Genomic DNA, 17,197 nt, shown 5'->3' with positions numbered 1-17,197 from the left:
AAGTGAATACCATCTCCCAGTTACCCACAAACTATACTGTAGTTTACAAAGAAGAAATCTAAAATTTAGTGTAGTGACTGCTATCATCCTACTGGATTGGATGGAATTTAAGCAGGGACATCGCTATGTCTGGCTCCCTGATGCTGTCTAATACTGTTGCGATATTGGCAGTGTGCATCCTGGAGGACGCTGACCCATTTGCTTTCTTTGCTGGCTGATACCAAAGCAGCTGCATTCTTCTTGTCCAGCTGCATGAGAGACTGGATGGTCCCCAGAGTGGTGCAGTCAGCAAAAACACGAGTGAAGCAATGGGTTTTCAGAGAGTCCATAAGAAAACCCACAGTAAAACCTCTCAGTAAGCAGAGCTCTGGATAAAAGATCCATCGTAGTTCCCCCGGTGAGCCACTGCTGGAAAGTTTGGTGTCTGCAGTTGCAGCCTGTGGGGTAAGAGGTTGTAACCTGGCTCTATGCTTTGGTTTTAGGTGGAAGGGTTGTCCTGCTCCATAGTTCATGGATCACACTTTTGTGGGGCCTGTATTGTTTTAGTCTAACTGTGAAACCTGCCCTGAAATTAAATTTATTTTAATGTGAAAACCAAACCTTATTGAAAATTCTTTTGATTAAACTGTCAGCTTGATAAGGAGCCAGCAGGAGTCCTTTTTACAATCCTTGCACTGGCTTCCGGTCAAATTCCACATAGACTTTAAAATCCTCATGCTCACCTATAAGGCTTTACATGGCTTGGCACCTCAATACCTGTCTGAACTTTTATCGCCCTACTCCCCACCTCGCAACCCCTGCTCTTCAAATTCTGCCCTCCTTACTGTCCCCCAAGCCCATCTACATTGTATGGGCGACAGGGCCTTCTCCTGCTATGCCCCCAAGCTCTGGAACTCTTTGCCTAACGATATCAGAGTCACCTTCTCCAAACTCCTTCAAATCCAGACTCAAAACCTTCTTCTTTAGCAAAGCCTTTACTTAACTGATTCCATTCTTCACCCCTCTGCTCTTCTTAGTACCACCTTCGACAGTCTCCTCTATTGTTATAGTTGTAATTGTCTTATCTTGTGAAATCTTCATATTTATTGTTATTGTCATCCTGTAAAGCACTTTGAGAAGCCACCTTTAAAGGCACTATATAAAATAAAGTTTATTTTTTTTTTATACAGTATGTTATGGTTGCCTTTAAAGACCACTATGATTATCAGATGAAGTGAAGATATTCTTTGTTATTTGTCAGATAACAGAGTTATCTGTTATCTAAGAGACCACTGTCATAAAGCATTACAAACCCATCTGATTTTGACAACAAATACATTGCTTGCCATTTCCCAGTACTGTGTTCATTGTTTTTATTTTCAGAAAAGGTGTAGTACTTTTAGTTCATGTAAAATTAGTATATGGATAGTGATATTTCTCCCCAAATGTTTTCTCTGATAAGCGCCAGAGTGCAAAATGCACTATGAGGATTATGCAAAACAGAATCTTGATAGCCTATTTCTGTTACAACACCAATACAGTTCCCCCTCCAAATCTTCCAATAACAATTCCAAACCCATTTTTCCTTGCAATTTGTGTTAAGTTTAACTTTAGACACAGGATAGTTTGCAGTCAGAATGCTATATCTTGGATATGAGGAAGCCAATTGGTAGAATAGGAGGATCCTTATACAGAACAGTGAATCCCGCAGAACAGGCACAATCCAAAAGACATAATCCAGGGGCTTGGTCAATTAGGGAGGCAATGAATCCAGTAACCAGGGAAATCCAAAGACAAAATCCAAAAGGCATGGTCAAAAGGCAGGAGCAAAGATTTGATACCAGGAAATCAATCAAAAGGCTTAGAAACACATACAAGAGAATTCTACAGGAGGCTTCTCAATAGCAAGGATGGGTTGGTTTGTGAGGGAACTTTAAATACTGAAAGAAAAGGGATGTGGTTGGATAATTGGTCTGGGAGTGAGAATTTGAAGAATCTGGTGCATGTGGGAATGTGATGGGTTCAATTAGGAATGAGATTGTGAAACAGTGAGAATGCAAGGGCGTTTGCGAGGGAGAGTGTGGGGTGTGACATTGGTCTTCAATATCAATACCCCTTTGGTGATTTATTATCAAAATCTATAAACTGCTTTAATGTGTACTGAAATTAACTGGGAAGTGATGAAAGACATCAGAATAAATGTTACTGAATAAAGACTTCAAAGGCATCTATTCATTTAAGATTTTCTCATTTTGATTTTTGATATTGCATTTTTATCCTTTTCTGTTATTGTCCTGATGCCCCAAGGTTACATATTCTCAGTAATATATTTTTATTAAGTAAAGTATGCAGTGTAGTAATAAGTGTATTAGCTATTGGTTTTATGTTTTTTTCTGAGTATGCTTTAAAAGACATTTTTTCCTCTATAAATACTCAATAAATACTATACTCAATAAATACTATCACATATTCTCTTATTTCTTTACATCAAATTGAATGTAAATTAATATTTCTACAGATTAACATGTAAACATCGTAAAATGGGAAAAAGTTCCATGTTAAGTAGGTTGATGTTATTACTTTTTAATTATAGCATCATAAATCTAGGGCACGTTCCCTTGACATGTCTTCCATAAATATAACTGAGCTTATATACAAAATTCCTACATGGTGAGTAAGTTGTATTTAATTCTATACATTTTTATAAAAAGATTATAGCAGTATTGTTCTTTAGAATTTAGACTGTAGTATCGAAACACAAGAAATTCCAGGAAGAAATAACCCAGCATTAGCAGAATGACTTTAACATGAAAATAATGCCATATTCTTTCTGTGCAAGGGTAACATACTGACAACAGAATTCCTACATTGGAAAATTAGTTTGTATTTTGCTCTATTCAGTTTTATCACAAATAATTTGTGAATATACTGATGCATAATGAAAATGCACTAGCTTTAAGTTTTACATCAGTAGGATGACATCTGAAATCAGCAACACCTACAGTATGGGCCAGAGAGATTATCACAGATAAACACCGTTTAGATGTTTGCCGAACACAACATGTGAAAATGTGAAAAAAGCAGCGATTATTGCTGCTTTGTTTTGTGAGCCTATGGGGGCAGTGAATGTGTGTGATGATGTGAAGGGGAATCTCCTTTAACTCTGAACACCTTTGGTGCAGATTGACGACAACCTTCCTGTTTAGTAAGCCCTTCAGTAACTGATGATGCCCTTGACCTAACAGTACAGTATTCCCTTCCTGGAAGGCAATCTGTATGGAAATCACACAGAGTGAGGATTATAATGGTGTAAGTTCAAGAAAACAGTGCTGTTGTCTTGTTATAGATGGACTTTTCTTCTATCATTACCTACCTTTTCTTGCACAAATGTGAGAAAATGCTGTTACAATTCAGTAAAATAATGATGTCATTGCAAATAATTCCAAACTTCCTTTCTACAGTAGCTTCAGACAACTATACACAACACAGACAAAATAAAATAACAGTTGTAAATATCCTGTAAGATATTCATCAGTAAACACTTTTAACACAAAGCATGTTTCACATCAGAAATTTTAATTATATTAATTAATCACACTCCACACGGTTTTCAAAAGGACTAATTCGAGCTCTGAAAACATGGCTACAAGGATGATGTCCACCAAAGTGGAATGAGCCAAGGCTGTCCCAGGGGAGATGATGGGGAGGAGGGATAAAAAGAGATGTTAGCAGAGGAGGACAAGCACATTTAAATGTAAAAATGTAAAGTATGGTTAAGGTTACCTTCTGTCTTGGACCTATGTTGAGAGCTCCAATTAACTGTTCTTCAACCATAATAATTTACTTCTTAAGGTAGATGCAGTAGGATCCAACACTTTTAAACTTCAAAGTTAAGACAATAACATTCTCATTGAAAATAAAATAAAAAGTTACATACTTATATTTAAGATTCTAGTTTAAAATCCTGTAATGTAAGAAATTCAATTATCAATTTAAAAATCATGGTTAAATTGTTTCTAGTGCTAGAAATGATGCTAAACTAATATCATGACCTTTCATGCACACATTTCGCCATTTGCAAGTCACTGTAAACGATTATGCATGTGATTATAATGTCTTGTGACTTAAGAAGGGATTATTAAGACATTATGCAGCAACATTCAAATAATGCAGTACTGTTTATTTTATGTATAATGAAGAACTTGTAATAGTCTTTCTGGTTCATCAGGTTATAAACCACATCTGCATTTTATTTCTAGTGCCAACATATTACTAACTAGGAACAAGTAATAGGTTTATTCCAAGCTGAAAAAAAAAGGAAGGCTCGCCTGAGGAAGGCTCCGTGGTCGAAACGTTGTGTTTTCTTTCTTCTTTTTTTCAGCATGGAATAAACCTATTGTTCCTTTGCAGTCTACGCATGCTGACGCACCTACCCACCTGAACTACACATTATTAACTAACTCGGGTACTGATCACATTATGTTAATTCTACTTATAAATTACTCCTGTATTGTCTACTAGTGAGTACCTTTGACTACTAGAGCTGAGAAGCACTATGAGATGTGCTCTACAATGAGCAGTATACTGTAACAAAAGAGGTATTTGCGAAGAGTTTTATCTTTGTTTTAATTAGTAAGTTATTTCTATGGTAGCCTATAAGCCCTGCAACTGATACTGTACTGTAGGTGTTGTTCTCTGCATGAAAAGCAATTGCCCTTGTCTATTACATTTTAATTAAGGTTTTTTCACCTCATTGAGTGAATACAGATACAGTAATTCTCTGTGAAAACTATTGTTGAAAAGCCAGCATATTTCGTCTAGTTTTTAGTATACTGAATTAGAAACTAAAGCTCAGTTTGACAGTGCAGAGTGAAAGCTGCACTAACAAAAGCAATATGCCCAATATCCCAAACCCCAGTGAATGTGGTAAAATATTTATGCAAAGTGCTTATCACTGTCTATTCCTTATATAATGATATTGAAAATACATTTTGTATTGATTACAAAATGTAAAAAGAGTGTAAAAAGAGTGTTTAAAAAATATGTAAATTGTCTTTCAAATGTGAGAGGTGATGGGGAAAATTGAGTTGAATAAAAGTTCTCCTGTAAAATTGCATTGCACACAAGGGATCGAAGCTCGGAAAAAACATCACTATCAATGACATCTGCCTCTTTCAACTTATTGCCACTGTCTACACTAAATGTCTTAGGGAGACCAGGCAGGTATGCCGTCTTGGTGAAATGCTGATACCATCTGTCTGCATTCAATGTCTATGGATAAAGCACGTACTTCTTTCGCTGAAATTTGGTGAGGAGCCTTAGTGTGATTCAGAACTTACTGTGTATATTCTGTAAATCTGTTTTTTTTAGATTATTTTCTTTACAAAATAATGTCTCTTTAAAAAATGTAATGAAGAGCAAGAAAATAATTCTAAACTTTGTTGCTTACATGTTGTCCAATTTAAGCAGGTCTAAGTGTGTTTTTTAAAGTCAAATGCAAGATGTAGTCATTTTTCTTCCAGATTTAAGGGAAACTGAGGAAAGGAAAATAATGAAAAAATCTTGCTGAATTAATGTAGTCTAAAATAACATGTTGCCATAGCTACCCTACAGTAATCCTCATTGGAAGTGACAAAGGGAATAAGATCTTAAATTGTTCCATGATTGACAGAATAGGCATCTGAATTTGAATTGAAATCCCTGTGAAAATTGTTCTCATATGGTCATATTTACAGATGAAATAAAAAATCTTACATCTAAACAGCTTCTGCTAACAAGTAGTGTCTACATAAGGCTGGACATTATAACAATAGTAGCACCAGTAGTAGCTCTTGTTGTGGTTTGGCAGAGAACTTTATGGTATATACTTAGTTTATATAATATTAAAATGTCTTCAGGCACCAAGCGGGTGTGGGAGGTAAGCTGCACAGACTTTTTGATCAACTGAAAATTGTCTGAAATCTTCCCTAGACTCAGAACACATTGTGGTTAACATTAAAAGGAACACTTTTACCAAGTCACAGAAGCAGAATGTATTTTTCTCCTTATTTCAAATAGCAAAAAAAGGAACACAATGACACTTACTTAACTTAAGTTAATAGAAGACAATCCTTCCCATTTCAGTTTCTACCTTCTGCTGTCAGGTGGCATATTGTGTCATGAATTGTGTCATCATGTAAAACACTTTCTAAAAGCCTCAGGTACTAATCAGTGTGCTATTTCCTTTACGAGCCTGGAAATCACAATTTAGTTAAAACAAAAGCCTCTGCTGTGATGTACTGTGCATTTGTGTGGGTGGCATAGCTTATGCAATGTGGCAATCTACTGGTACAATCTTGGTGAAGTGTTAATTATCTGTGACACCTTCCAGAAGTATTGCATTTATAACAGTCATCCATTTAATGAAGCCTGTAAGATTTTAATAATAATAATAATAATAATAATAATAATAATAATAATAATATAAAAGTGTATTAATTTCATTGGATCATACTAATACAAAAACTACATGCATATAGTATATGGTTTTAATTTTAATCTGTAAGTGGTTCAAAACCAAATAAATTATATAAATATTACTTTTTATTTTTAACTGTATTATGATTTTACTTATACAGTAGTATGTGTTTCAGTGGAGTGGAGATTGAACTTCTTTTATTAACTGAAATATGGTTTGCTCATAATTGGGTGTGCGTAATTTTGTAGTATAACCTAATGTGCATAATTGTACAAATGTGCAATACAAGAAAAATTGTGTAACTGTGCTATTGTGTAAGTGTTTAATTGCAGTTGTGTAATTGTGAATGTATTTATGTACTGTATTTCTCTAGTTGTAAAAAAGCAAATGTGTAATAATTTGGGTGTAATTGTGCTATTGAGTAAATGTAAAGTTGCAACTGTTTATGTAACTGTAACAGTAATTGTCCAATTATAATTGGAAATATGTAATTGTGACTATGTTGTTGTGTGATATAATTATACAATAGAATTACTGTATTGTATATTGAAATGTATAGTGTATAGTATATAGTATATATAATGTTTAGTGAAATGTATATTTTTTATTGTCGAATTGTGTTGATACATAATATATTTGTGTTATTATGTAATTTTGCAAGAATATTTCTCCTGCCAAAGCTCCCCTTCAAGCTTCTTACTAGACTTCTTTAGGTCCTTTTCTATCAGTAGCCAGGGAGCTACCAGGATCTAAACAAAGTCTATGAAACTTAATTAAAAAAAAACTTCCACCAGATACTCGCTGTTTCCTTTTGTCAGAAACTTTCATCTTCACACAAAAGATAAGAACTGACCCAAAATTTTGGCGTCCTGTTTTTTTAAGTATCACCCTACCAACTGTCTAACAGCAACTGGTGGGGTGTGTAAGGACAGCATCTCACCCCCCACAGCATGATAGGGAAATGCAATTGTGAAAAGAATCTACATTTTGCCTTTTTTCATCTCATCTAACATATGGATGGCCTAATACTATCCTCCAGAAATACTGAATTCATGGTTCCTTCAATAATGACAATCTATCTGAGACCTTAGGCAGTAAAGCGTATTTAAACCATAATACTCCCTACACCATTCTTGTGGATTGGGATGAAGTTCTTCTGTTGGAAGGCAGTATTTGTTTTTTTCCTCAAAAAGCATTTGCTTGTATTTTGACTCATTATTCCAGTCTTGTGAATCATACAGGTGCTCTTTGGTGAATGTGAGAAGGGCAGCAATGTTGTTTTAAGAGCGATGGTATCTTCTTAGCTATTCACTCTTGAAAGCCATTTTCATTCAGTATTTTCCTGATGATTGAAGCAGGATCAATGAAATTAGATGCAGGAAGAAAGGTGTGTAGATTCTTAGTTGTTGCATTGAGGTTCTTTGTGACTTTCTGGATGATTATGGGTTGATCTTTTGATATTTAAATATATACTACTCAGGATATTAAAATTTAAGAAAATAAACGACTGATGAACAAAAAGCTTAGATATTGGCTTTTATGTCTCAGGAGGTCTCCTAGGACAGAAAAATATCCTGTAAAACACTCCACATAAGCTAAAAGTTATATCTATTGAACAGGAACTGTTTTGCCAGATTAAACAGAATAATAATTTAGAAAGACCTAGATAATGCAACACATTATCTACACAGCTAACATCTAACACATCTAATGTAAAGAAATAGCACTCTGTTTTTTGAGAGTTAACTGGAAACAAGGATAAATTGGACAGAACTTAAAAACTGTTATACTGTAGGCAAAGGTGCTTTGGTCAGATGCAGCAATTATAGTTTATAAAATTCAGCTTTTAATTGGCCTCAGGTTTTAAATGCTTCTGAAAAGAAAGATGAAACAGGAGCATCAAACCTGGTGTTCCGGCAGCTTGCCTGAGTTACAGTATAGTCAAATCAGCTTGAGTGCATGGTCTTTTCAGGGTATTGCAAATTTCCCACACTATCTATATTCTTCTCTGTAACAGACCTATTGACACCCTAATTGCCCAGGACCTTGAGTGAGCTGGAGCAAGCAACAGTCTCAAGCACCAGGAGTAAGGCAGGATATACTGTACTCTGAACAGGATGCCAATCACAGTTACAAACACATGCACACTCACACTAGGACCAATTTACAGAAGCAAGTGGACTGTGGGATGAATTGGAGTACCTGGAGGAAACCCATGCAAACATGGGGGAGGTAGGGGGGACCAACTGATAGCACCCCAGCTCTGGAATTAAACTCAAGGCCCCAATGCTGCAAGACCATAAGATATCCACATGGTGCCACCTATTTCTTGTTATTTATCTGCTAAACATTATTATTCTCAAAATTCAAAACTATGTGCATGAAGGATGGACACACAATACCTGAAATTAGTACTTCACTTTGTTTTGTAATTTGCAGAGAGATTAAAGGGAATTTTTTAAGCAAAGAAAAAATTATTTAGCTATTTGTTAGAGAAAACAGCAATAACTTCACTTCTTGGTTTTGTCCTTTGGAAAGTAACTACTGTTCAAGTATGACAGCTTTCAGTTCAGCTCAACGAAGAGGTACACATTTTTCTACCTCTCTTCAGCCATACAACACTTTTTTTTACTTTCTGTTCTAACACACTTACAAGGCCCATATTGTGAACATATTACTATGTTCACAAATATCCTTTTATGAGAGTATGGAAAAACGCAGTTTCTGAGATACAGTTTCAGTGAGAACAATGGTAGTTCAATTGCCGAGATTGATCCGGAATTTGGAGGAGGAAATGTGCAGACAGATCTCTCTGTGTCTCTATTTTCCCACATATATCAGCACAAAGACATGCATATGTCTAACTCAATCTGTGACATTATCAAACAGGGGCACCGTGATTGGATAAAAGAAGAGAACAACAAAGGAAAAAAGACTATTATTCAAATTATTGAACTTATATCTACAAACTCCTACAGTACCTAATCTATATACACATACAGTATGTATTGTAGGAAAGAGGCTTATATTGTTCCGGATTTGACATACTGTAGCAGTTTAGTCAATAAGTAACCCCCAACTTGTAAGTGATTTCTTACAAGTCACTAAAGCAGTACAAATATTTTATAATAATAATAATTGCTTACACTTATATAGCGCTTTCCTGGACATTCCACTCAAAGCGCTTTACAGGTAATGGGGTCTCCCCTCCACCACCACCAATGTGCAGCATCGAAAAGAGTAGGGGACGGGATTTTCATAGATATCAATGCTGTAGGGTGAACGGAGGGAAGGAATGAAACATGCAAAAGGATAGACATAATTCTGTTGTATATAATACTATGAAAACAATATTACAATTACTGTTTTATTAAGCAACACATTAAAAAAAGTCAACAAAAAACATATTTTCTGATTTATTGATTTTGTCACAGAATGAAAATTGATAAAGGAGGAACAGGCTGTAGTTAATTAAGTTGTATTAGTTATTAGTGGCCAGGATTATGTCAATGTACAGTTTGCCTCTCTCCAAAGCAATGCAGACAGTGGGTCAGGGAACAATCAGTAACAATTTAAGAACACAGTGGTAATCCGGACAGAAGGCAATTGCCACACCTTAGGTACTGGTGAGGTGTAAAGGGTTGTTGAGCCAGGCAGAGGGGAGGGAGCAGAAAAGCAAACAAAGAAGTGACAGGGCCCATGACACCTAAGGTCTGCATGCTCACAGTTCTCAAATGACCCAAGCTTCTTCCTGATAATCAACTGGGCACACCTGCCCCTGACAGAGCCAATGGAAAAACCCCAGGGGGGGAATGGGTAACAGAAAGGATAAAAAGATCTGAGCCTGAACTCCTCCCAATGAACCCCTCGGACAAGACACACAGCACAAGAAAAGTCACAGCCTGCAATACCACAGAAGAGATTGGCCCAGGAACTGAGACCAAGGGAGACACTTGCAGTGCAATGGAGGCACTGTGCAGAGACTTTTAATACTTGGAGGCAAAGAGCAAAGAAACTAGCCTGGAGAGTCAATACTGAACCAAGGGGAACATAATGCAGCCTGCAAGAAGACTCCCTATATAGCCCAAACAGAGACTGGGTAAATTGGTCTGGCATCCCTCTTCGTGGCTGTTCCATCACTTTCTAATGCCCTCTCCCCATTACCTAATTGGACTGCTGACCTTCAGGAATCCATTTGCCCCTTGGAAGTACCTTTTGTTGATGTGAATGCTGTTTTCTTTATGTCTTGAGGTTACAGTAAATGTTGATGTACTTTGAAAATAAAAAGGGCACTTACTGAATAAGATACAAATGTTTGTCACTGGTCTCTGTGTGCATTGGTGATTCTGGGAGATGAACAGAACCTATGGTAAAGTAGATCCATTTGTATTTGCTATGTGGTAGTTTTATACGGGGTAGGAATAATTCTTGTTCGAGGGGTCACCTCACCATGACAATTTCTTTTAAATCCAGGCAAGTCTGTTTTTTCTCACTCAAGGGATCAACATCCACAGTTGTAAAAATAAAAACAGCTGCTGCTACAAAGCCTGCATTCTTTCGAGCCATAAAAGTTGCAATTAGCCTCATTATTTTTCAAATGATTTCTTTCCAATCTCTGTAGGGAATTGAAAAAAAAAAGCAGACAGATTTAATAAGTCATGGCCTTTTAGTATTTTTAATTGAAGAGATTAAAATGCTTAAGAGAAAAGTATTTTCAATGCAGGCCATTTAAAAGAACCTAAACTCTTTAATCTGGTAAAGACAGAGTTTGGCAAATTAAAGTAATTAAAAAATAGTGTTAATAAAAAAAAAATCAGATCAATACACTCCAGGAGGGCATGTTCTCACCTGTGAAGAAAGGCCCATTAAGTGCGTCGGGAAAGATTCTTCAGCCTTAAATAAAATATATTCTAAATATAAAACTGTAAAATTACATCACTTCTGAGTGTAAAAGAATAGCTAATCTAATAATAATTTTTATTTTGTACAGCAACATTCATAATACAATGATCTCAATGTGTTTTACAATAAAATAATCAACTAAAGAGAGAGTTACTCAAATTCAGAACATTAAATGCTAGAGCATTAAAGTATATTTAAGACAGGATTTAACAGTGCAGACTGTTATGAACTGGGTGTGATATCATTGCATAGAGTTGGAGCTACAGAAAGCATGGTTACCCTGTGTTCAAAGCCTTGTTTTGGTAACTGAAGGAAGGCAAGAGTCCAAAGATCGTAAAAAAGCATGTAGGTGTTTAGGGAGTTAACAGTTCACTGATGTGGTCAGGAGTCAAACTGTTGAAGCCCTTAAAGCTGGCTAGCAGTATTTTGAAATTTATTCTGAAATTCACAGGGTGCCAATGCATAGAGGCTAAAACAGGTGATAACATAATTTTGCATCAGTTAAGTTCTACCAGCTGAGCATGCCGCAACTTATAAACATGTTTGGAAAAAAAACAGCACACATGGTGTTACAATAATCAGGCCTGAAATCGACAAGGCATGTTTTTGCTCTTCTGTTTCAAATTGGGGAAGATGTGAATGTACAGTATGTGTGCAATGTTACACAGATGAAAATACATTTTCAAAATACTGAAAACAGGAACTTTAAAATCTCAGATCAAAGATGACACCATGATATCTGATCTGAGTACTAGGGCAATCACAAGTCAAATAAAGGTGGCTGACATTTTCAATAACAAGTGTCAATCGGCATAAATCTGGACTTGTCAGAGGTAAAATGAAGAATGTTTTTTTGGCTATTTCTAGCATAATCTAAGCAGTGTCACAGAAGAAAATATTTGAATGGCATCAGTGTTTGTGCAAATATTTCAACATAGACATACAGTAGACATAGACATATAACAATTCTATTCAACATAGAAATGAAAGCTGATGCCATCAAGGGTGTGAAGTACAGTAACAGCTACAGTATATTGTTACGCTAAGAACAGTAACTACATTTTTCCAAGATCTGTACTTTACTTTAGTATTTTATTTTAGGGATACTTAGACTTTTACTCAAGTAAATTGGTCAAGACAGCACTTTTACACCACTACATTTCCTAGAGGCATCTTCATTCCTCTTTCCATCTGGGAAACTGATGTTTACACGGGCCAGGATTCTGATTGGGTACTGCTTCTGCTTGGTTTCATGATGAACTATTCTGAAGCCCAACCACAAACTGTGGTGTTTTGTAAAATAACCATTCATTCATAACTTTTTACTCCCTTAAGGTGACTACAGCATGGGACCCAGGAGAGGACGCTGACACTAGAGATTCTATAGGGAACATCTGAGGAAGGCTCCAGCGACACTGTGCTCCATGGAGTTTTTATGTACTGTTCCTTCAGTATGTGCCTATGGTGGATGAGAGCATTATATGTTCTGTGTTCTGTAGGCAATTATAGAAATTTGTGTTAAGGGGACACTTTTTTGTGATGGATAGAATGATAGATTGCTGTAAATAAATGGGATATTACATACAGTATGATATCTGTGGATGCACTGGTGGATGCACCTTTTACAATTGCTAGGTGGGATAGTCATGTACAGTACAAGACAAGAATAATTCTTGTTTGAGGGCTCACCTTATCCATGACACCATTCGTTTTATCAGTACTTTAAATATGTTTACATGTTGACATTGTATAACTTAAAATTTTAATGATTTTAACATGGTGTGTCATGTACATAAAGCACACAAATATGAAAGCAACAAGGTAAAATACTTTCAATTCAAATTTTACTTACAGTATAAATTGTTTTAGTATTTTAATATAGTGCTACAGAAGAGTATATTAAGTAAAAATAGAGCAGGGGTGTTACCATGGCGTTCTGGCCAACATTCCCATTGGCCTTTACAAGTCATAGCCTCCTAATAATCATCCAATAGGGTTGTGCATATTGTTGTTATTATTATTGGTGTTATTATTAAGTACCATACCTATGATTAACAGGGAAACTATATATTGTATAGAGAAAAATAGTTATTCTTTTCTCAGTTTAGTCTGTCTGAGCTTCTTGACATTTCTCTCAACTTTTGTGTTAGGGCTCTTTGCATTTAGAGGATGTAAAATGAGGACACAGAAAATTAAATATATCTCAATTACAGTTAACTAATATTGTACTTATATACAGTATATAATTAACTAGAAATTTGCCATTTTTTTCAAGTCAGTTTACATTAAGTTGGGGAATTTGTATGTCCATGGCTCGTAATATGCATGAGTCCCCTGTGCTGTACTGTACATGTCCAGGCAGTGAAAGTTGATATAGTCTCTGTCTATATCAACACATGATCACATCTAAAGAAACATGGAGGTATTGGATTTTTTTTCTTTAGATAATTGTTGGGTTTAATTTAAATAGCTAGTTATATTTCAATAGATTTGATTAATTTAAATGTGTTTTAAACCCATTTTGAATTGAAACTCACAGCCACCTCAGGTGACCAGCAGAGGTGCGTAGGCAGTTTAAGATAATTAATGTAAGAAAAAGTGCAGGTCCACATAATTTGTATGGTAGAGTTCTGCAATGTTGTGCAGATCAGCTATGTGATTATTTTAACTTGTACATTTTTCAGATGTCCTTACATTTACAAATTATTCCTTCTCTGTGAAAGAAATCTACCATTCCCATTCCAAAAACTGCCAGGACAACACCACCATTACACCAACAGTACTTTTACTCATTTGTTATGCTTTTATACTTTTTATATAATGCTTTTTACACCCCTGGATGCCATACCTATCAGAGGACCAAGAACAGAACCTTGCAGGATGTCAGATGTGATCAACATTGAAAAATGCCTAAATTTAATATTTTTTTCTATCAATTTGATAGGCTTTATGCCACATAAAAGGAAATAAAAAATACTAAGAACCTTATGTTATCTATTGAGCAAGATGGTATGACCAATAGTACCAAAGGCAATCCTGAGATCTATTATTACATGACCCTAACAAGAGTTGTTTCTGTATTACATATCCATCTGCACCCAAATTGATAAAGGTCAATTTCTTTGCAGGCAACCACACAACAGCCTCTCCTAGAACCCTCAAATGTTTACCAAACATGATTAGATATAGCCAATAAGTACTCAACAGCTGGAATCTTAAGTTCTGCTTTTTCACAGCCATATACTGTAATAACTGCAAGTTTAAGGGAACAATTCTAGACCATAATGATATTCCTGAGACTTGGCAGGGAACAAAATCTAAAGCAAGGTAGTGGAGATGGAATCCAGTAAATAAGTGGTGAAATTCATTTTACGTACCCACTAAGGGGAGAACCCTTGAAATTGCAAGGTTTAATGCACTAGGCTTAAAAGTGCATACTTTTTTCGATTTTTTAGAGTGAAAAAATACAGACAAATTATTGCATTGGACAATTTGTCTTTAGAGTGCTGATCTCAGCTGTACTTAAGAGTTGCTGAATTGGAGATTATACGGCTACCCTTCCCTTCTTCAATTAAACTCCTGAAAAACACTGACCTTGTGATAGTCTATGCATAACTATGAAATGGTGGGTGTTGTTTATAAACAATGTAAATGAACAGATGTATGCCCATGAGGTTTTATGGACCAAAGCTGGTTGTTGTACCAAGGGGAATAATATATAAGGAAGATTTTTATAGTTTTTTATGTGACTAAACAACCTAAAATTCCATTCAGCAAAGTGTAATGGAGTCTAATCTAACTGGCTGAGGGTCACTTAAAAGATAACTTAAAATGGGAAAAAAAATTGGAAAAGCACATTGGAATTGACAGGACTTATGTTACTCATCCATCCAATTTCTAACCGCTTTATCTAATTATGGGTCATGAGCCTATCCCAGCATGCAACAGGTACAAGACAAAACACACTCTGCATAGGACATGAGTCCATCGGAGAATATAGACACAAACAAGCACACACTCACACAGAGACAATTTTCCCAGATGCCAATTAACCTACCAGTATGCCTTTGGACTGAGTGGAACCAGAGCACTCAAAGGAAATCAATGTGAGTACAGGGAGAACATACAAATGGCACATAGATAGTGCCCCAGCAATTAAACCCTGTGCCTCAGTGCTGCAATGCACTATGCCACCATGCTTCCCATCTGAAACATACAAACACTTAGGTTTGCGAGTAGTTAGTGAAACAGACAGATAAAAACAAAATGACTAGAAAATGGATGTGAGCATAACTAAAGTGTCACAACACAATTATTAAAATCTCCTTAAAGTAAAATCTTTGTGAAATCAGGAACCAGGTATAACAAGAAATTAAAGAAAAATATAATTCTGCTTTAGTGGTCTGTAGAAAAGTACTTTTGCTAGAGACAAGATAGAACATCAGTGCCATAAATTCAAATGATTAAGGAACTGTTACAGGCAATTTTTCTCAGAGCGCTGTTAAATGGATGTATAATTATCAGCGCCTCTATGAGAAGAACAAAGATTACCTAAGCAAAGGTGCTCAAGTGGAGGAATGTAATTTAGAAAAAAAGCTGATGATTCATGCTTTCAGTAAATCAAGTTTGAAGTTTCATAGTAATACTGTAAATAACTTCTTGTTGTTCAAGAAGCAAATATTTTAAGAGTCATAATCAATGCACGTTTGGAAGACTGCACAAATGACTTAATTCAATACTAGGGCATCTAGGTAAACTTCAACCCCTTATTTCTTAAAATGAAACTGAAATTTAGCTGCATATTATATTTAAAACTCAGTCACTGTGCAAATAATTGGCCTGGTGTTGTATGCCCTAACATAGGAATAACAGACTAAAATAACATTTGCTTTATATTGAAAATGCTTAAGACAAGACAATGACTAAGAGCAGTTTATTTTATTCAACCCTAAATAAAGTTTATAACAGGTGTTTGGGAGGAAGGTTAAATCCAAATCTCACAAGTATCCACTTGCCTATACATATGAATCTTGCATATAAATCTTGCACCCAGGACTTCCCTTGACGTGTCTCTCTTGCACCCCACCCACACCCCATCTAAACCCCTGCAGCAACTATTGTGAGGGGGGGTTTGGTGAGCAGGGTTTCCATTCCCTCAGCTAGGTGAGTCACACAAAGTGCAACTTACATTTTCGGTTCCTTTATTACATTAATTAGGACAAGCCCAACTACTGGAACTGAACATTCTTTATCCCCCTCAAAGTAAAAGCCAGAAGAAATAGAAATGTATTCTGAAGGCTGTATGATTTCAGACTACGATTGATGATGTTATTGAGCAAAAGTCGGGATGGAGGTCAAATCTCACACTTCTGCTCCCTGGTAAAACAAGGGGCCATGCACATTTTGTCTAGCACCTCTTCCTCTTCCCCAACATCACCTTTGGTTCAATCATCAGAGGGAGGGTGTGTGTGACAGCGCTGATCTCCGACCCACACTTTCATTTCCTTAGCCTGGCAAGTAAAACCAAAGCACTAAGTGTGTTGCCCCCATTATATTCTGCGGCCCATTAAGTCATTATTAGAATTTGACTGAAAAACTGCATTACAGCATGTTGATTTGTATCTACATATTTTAGCTGGCAGATTTAATTGCACTTTTTGCAAATACTGTCTGTAATACATTAACACAAGTGATGTAGAAATGCTACTCTTACCCCCGGCTATAAGGTTTTCCTCCAAGATTGAATTTTATGGAAGTCTTCAATTATGTCAGTAAAGTTCAGTTTTGTTTTCAGGTTGTTTTCAAAGGACAATCATTTTATTCCATCTTTTATGATCAAAGTTTTTAATTCTTTTAATC

This window comes from Lepisosteus oculatus, chromosome 3 (genome assembly GCF_040954835.1).
Source record: "Lepisosteus oculatus isolate fLepOcu1 chromosome 3, fLepOcu1.hap2, whole genome shotgun sequence".
NCBI classification, from domain to species: Eukaryota; Metazoa; Chordata; class Actinopteri; order Semionotiformes; family Lepisosteidae; genus Lepisosteus; species Lepisosteus oculatus.
Note: the sequence above shows the minus strand (reverse complement) of the source record.